This window comes from Coregonus clupeaformis, chromosome 23 (assembly GCF_020615455.1).
Source record: "Coregonus clupeaformis isolate EN_2021a chromosome 23, ASM2061545v1, whole genome shotgun sequence".
In the NCBI taxonomy this organism is placed as follows: domain Eukaryota; kingdom Metazoa; phylum Chordata; class Actinopteri; order Salmoniformes; family Salmonidae; genus Coregonus; species Coregonus clupeaformis.
In genome coordinates this window covers 50,480,285-50,486,350 of record NC_059214.1, presented here as the reverse complement: position 1 = coordinate 50,486,350, position 6,066 = coordinate 50,480,285, and positions in this window count along the sequence as shown.

Genomic DNA, 6,066 nt, shown 5'->3' with positions numbered 1-6,066 from the left:
CAAACTAACGTCCCTACGTGTTGTTTATGCATGGTGCCACCAGTGGGTGCTGTTTGACTAGCTTTTATTCAAAGCATCGTCAGCAAGAGCCGGCTAGTGACAGAGCTTCCAGCTGTAAGTTCTGACTCATTGGCTATCAATGAATCAAAACTGATATGGTATTAAGAGCAACTAATTGCCACAATAGCTTTAATAAATATACCTACCTTTTCACCTTTACCACAGAGAGTCAACAGACACAGAGAATCCAGCGACAGCTACATTCAGTTATGTTCAGTCATGTAATGTGTTTTAACGTATATACACTGAGTACACCAAACATTTGGAACACCCCCCCCTTTGCCCTCAGAACAGCCTCAATTCGTCGGGCATGGACTACAAGGTGTTGAAAGCGTGTTATAACGTAGAATGTTGACTTCAATGCTTCCCACAGTTGTGTCAAGTTGGCTGGATGTCCTTTGGGTGGTGGACCATTCTTGATACACACAGGAAACTGTTGAGCATGAAAAACCCAGCAGCATTGCAGTTCTTGACAAACTCAAACCGGTGCGCTTGGCACCTACTACCATACCCTGTTCAAAGGCACTTCAATATTTTGTCTTGCCCATTCACCCTCTGAATGGCACACATACACAATCCATGTCTCAATTGTCTCAAGGCTTAAAAAATCCTTATTTAACCTGTCTCCTCCCCTTCATCTACACTGATTTGAAGTGGATTTAACAAGTGACATCAACAATGGATCACAGCTTTCACCTGGATTCACCTGGTCCGTCAATGTCATGGAAAGAGCAGGTGTTCTTAATGTTTTGTACACTCAGTGTATAAGTGTTCACTATAAATTCCCCGTACCCATTCAGATGTGATGTCATCTGCCATGTCAGCCTATTTGAAACCACAGTACAAAAAAAGAAGATATCTTTCTCCCTTAACATGGTAGAAAGAAAACTGCCAGTGGATTTATGACGCCTGCCATTCATTCCCTTGCCTTCCAGTTCCTATTAACTTAAGTGATATGAACTGGCAAGTAGGCATGAGGGGGAATAAGCAGTAGGAGTGATTACTTATGCAATCAGTGCATATTTCGGTAAAGACTGCAATTTGCTGATTGGTCAAACATAAAGGTGTACTTTACTAGGTCATGCTGCTGAGATTACAAAACCAACCAATTGAAAGGGCGTGTTGTAAAACGTATCGTTTTGTTTGCAAACACTCAAGCCAATACTATTTGTATATTTTCCCACAAGTTTGTCAGACGAATAGCAGCACATTAGAGTGGTTATGACGTTAGATGTGCTATTGCTAGCTAGCTAGCTAGATTACGTAAGCTAGCTAGGTAATGACGTTAGCTAGCAAGTAAGAGTCGCACCACAATAAACATACATTTAAACATTTAATTCACTATTTATCCAGTGCCAAGGGTAGTCATTCATGCTCGTTTCCATAGCAGGATACAATATTTTCTGTCTCCATAGCAACAACGGCAACCTGAGAGGGACATTTGTCATTCGTTTGCCGACACGCGTTAGTAATTCTTTGAAGCTTTTCTGTTGGGGATCACAAAGAATTTCTGGTACATAGGCCTTGCAAGTCTTCATACAGACACAGACTTATAGTTGCAAATGAAAAATATGTGCCTGTGAATTTTCCTTATGAATGAGGAAAAAAACATTGACATTTGACAATTAATTTCCTCAATATGCGATGAAAAATTAAAAAAGCATTAAATCACAAGATAAACATGTTCTTGGAGAGTGTCGACCAATATAAATATAATCTCATTCTACTTCTGTGGTGGAGACCTTGTGGTGGAGTCGTGGAGATATACAACAGCCCTTTTTGGAGTCATATTTAATCACTGCCCCTTACACTGCTCCCAGTAAAGTTCCATTTAGTCTGAGGTAATCATAATTTACTTTTCCACAAATTAAATGGGCTTGCTGACATCACCATAAGGAGATTTTTTTTATTTTTAACTTCATTAACTTAATTATTTGACTTATCAGTAAACCTGCCTCTGTAATTCATATTTGAAAGCCACGATCATAAATTGTCCTCTCTCCTGCACAGTATTTAATATGCAGTGCAGATTCCCTCTGTGTGTTAAAATCATTGTCTGTGTCGTCTGGAGGTTAAACAGGACATGAGTGGTGGACTGGCGTTGATGGTGATGAAGAGAGTGGACATTTAAACGTGTAACACTGGGACCCTGCTCAGATTAGCCTGTTGCCTTACGTCACTGCAAAAACACATAAGGAAATCCTTAACCAATCTTTTGCAACAGGTCTACTTAAAATAGAAGCTTGAGCAGTCAATTCAGATAATAAACAGAATATTTAATTGTTTGTAATGTTGAATAATTTATTCCTATAAAGATGTAAAATACAATACAGTAAGTTAATAAATACTATACATTCTGACTGAAGTAACATAGGAGGAAAGGTTAGGAGCCACTCCTGTTTTGGGTTTTGCAATTACAACATTGCATCCATGAGTTCTCTTTTATTATTTTAATTAAATGTTTTCTCTTCACATCAACAACATTGAAAAACAACGTAAGAAACTGAATATTTAATTGCTTGTAATGTTGAATAATTTATAACATAGGAGCACTAGCGTAACATTTTAACATTTAAATATATTACTTATAATCAAACGTGTTTAAATAACATCAATAACAATACACATAACATGACAGAATATCATTTACAATTTACCTAAGATAATGCAAGGTTCAAGGTTGATTTTAAATGCCATATGTGTAGTGGAGAAGGTCATTCAGGCCATTCACACCTTAGTGAGAGTGACCAGTAACAGTTCATAATCTTGTTCAGAGTTTGCTCAGGTAGGGTAGGCTTCGCCAAGTTGCATTAAAATTCCTAGTTTTGTTGTTGTTTTTATTTTTACGTAGCCCTTTCCTGCAGTCAAATGTCCAAATCGCCCTCTAGTGGCCTCATGGGTGGAATGTTAATATTTTTCATTATTATTATTTAATTTTTTTACGCCAGAAATCCGGTGTTTCTATGTCAAATAGTTTTGTTATATTTCAACTTCTGTGATGTATATAAAGTGTAATATTGGGATGCAAACTCAAAATTGAATACATTTCAACTCTATGTCTGACATGGTACAGGCGTCTTCTTTTTTTTCTAAGCCCATAACCATGTGTGTGAGGTGTGTACTTTTGTTTCAAAGTCGATATGTTTAAGACTACCAAGAAACACTGTGTGACTCTGATTTAGCCCACTGCAGTAAGTGTCATACAAAAATTCCAACATATGGCCTTAAAAAATACATTGGATAATTGCAATCAACCTTTTATGTGAGTTTTTTTTAGAGTTACCAACCAGTGCTATTCAGGGCCAACATTGACAATAAAAGAATGACAAACCTTTGGTGGATGTATAACAAAATAGCTTAGTGGACTTAATGTGTTGTGAAATCTGTTGTGAATGTATTGTAATGTTTTTTTTTTAATGGTATAACTGCCTTAATTTTGCTGGACCCCGGGATTGGAGACCATAACAAATACAAAATGGTGTCAAGTCATTGTTGGTATCCTTGTTGAATGTAAAGCAAAAATGTTAAACAAGAGGTGTTTTTGGACGGACAACTGTGACAAGAAAGGACAAAAAAACAAAACATATGTGACATTTGATAGATAGAAAACTATTTATAACAACTCATTACTGAATGTCTTAGGATCACAGCTGAGGTGAGTAGTCAGTAGTAGCCTACATTGGATAACATTCTCAGTCTTCATCACTAGTCATGATTGTTGATGATGATACCTGCTGGTGAGTAAACGAGGAGAAACTGTTGTTGTTTACGTCCCATGCTCTAGTTTTCACCAGAGCCCTATGGGGGGGGGGAAGTATTTAGTCAGCCACCAATTGTGCAAGTTCTCCCACTTAAAAAGATGAGAGAGGCCTGTAATTTTCATCATAGGTACACGTCAACTATGACAGACAAAATGAGAAAAAATAATCCAGAAAATCAAATTGTAGGATTTTTTTTTAATTTATTTGCAAATTTTGGTGGAAAATAAGTATTTGTTCAATAACAAAAGTTTCTCAATACTTTGTTATATACCCTTTGTTGGCAATGACACAGGTCAAACGTTTTCTGTAAGTCTTCACAAGGTTTTCACACACTGTTGCTGGTATTTTGGCCCATTCCTCCATGCAGATCTCCTCTAGAGCAGTGATGTTTTGGGGCTGTCGCTGGGCAACACGGACTTTCAACTCCCTCCAAAGATTTTCTATGGGGTTGAGATCTGGAGACTGGCTAGGCCACTCCGGGACCTTGAAATGCTTCTTACGAAGCCACTCCTTCGTTGCCCGGGCGGTGTGTTTGGGATCATTGTCATGCTGAAAGACCTAGCCACGTTTCATCTTCAATGCCCTTGCTGATGGAAGGAGGTTTTCACTCAAAATCTCACGATACATGGCCCCATTCATTCTTTCCTTTACACAGATCAGTCGTCCTGGTCCCTTTGCAGAACAACAACCCCAAAGCATGATGTTTCCACCCCCATGCTTCACAGTAGGTATGGTGTTCTTTGGATGCAACTCAGCATTCTTTGTCCTCCAAACACGACGAGTTGAGTTTTTACCAAAAAGTTCTATTTTGATTTCATCTGACCATATGACATTCTCCCAATCCTCTTCTGGATCATCCAAATGCACTCTAGCAAACTTCAGACGGGCCTGGACATGTACTGGCTTAAGCAGGGGGACACGTCTTGCACTGCAGGATTTGAGTCCCTGGCGGCGTAGTGTGTTACTGATGGTAGACTTTGTTACTTTGGTCCCAGCTCTCTGCAGGTCATTCACTAGGTCCCCCGGTGGTTCTGCGATTTTTTGTTCACCGTTCTTGTGATCATTTTGACCCCACGGGGTGAGATCTTGCGTGGAGCCCCAGATCGAGGGGAGATTATCAGTGGTCTTGTGTGTCTTCCATTTCCTAATAATTGCTCCCACAGTTGATTTCTTCAAACCAAGCTGCTTACCTGTTGCAGATTCAGTCTTCCCAGCCTGGTGCAGGTCTACAATTTTGTTTCTGGTGTCCTTTGACAGCTCTTTGGTCTTGGCCATAGTGGAGTTTGGAGTGTGACTGTTTGAGGTTGTGGACAGGTGTCTTTTATACTGATAACAAGTTCAAACAGGTGCCATTAATACAGGTAACGAGTGGAGGACAGAGGAGCCTCTTAAAGAAGAAGTTACAGGTCTGTGAGAGCCAGAAATCTTGCTTGTTTGTAGGTGACCAAATACTTATTTTCCACCATAATTTGCAAATAAATTCATAAAAAATCCTACCAATGTGACTTTCTGGATTTTTTTTCTCAATTTGTCTGTCATAGTTGACATGTACCTATGATGAAAATTACAGGCCTCTCTCATCTTTTTAAGTGGGAGAACTTGCACAATTGGTGGCTGACTAAATACAATTTTTCCCCACTGTATATGACATTATATATGGGCACTATATATGGACATGGGTACCCGTTGTCCATGCCATCCCACTCTCCTCATAACCCCACCCCAACCCTTCTCTGCAGCCCAGGCCCACTCTCCTCATAACCCCACCCCAAACCTTCTCTGCAGCCCAGGCCCACTCTCCTCCATAACCCCACCCCAACCCTTCTCTGCAGCCCAGGCCCACTCTCCTCATAACCCCACCCCAACCCTTCTCTGCAGCCCAGGCCCACTCTCCTCATAACCCCACCCCAACCCTTCTCTGCAGCCCAGGCCCACTCTCCTCATAACCCCACCCCTTCTCTCCAGCCCCACTCTCCTCATAACCCCACCCCAACCCCTTCTCTGCAGCCCAGGCCCACTCTCCTCATAACCCCACCCCAACCCTTCTCTTCAGCCCCACTCTCCTCATAACCCCACCCCAACCCTTCTCTTCAGCCCCACTCTCCTCATAACCCCACCCCAACCCTTCTCTCCAGCCCAGGCCCACTCTCCTCATAACCCCACCCCAACCCTTCTCTGCAGCCCAGGCCCACTCTCCTCATAACCCCACCCCAACCCTTCTCTCCAGCCCAGGCCCACTCTCCTC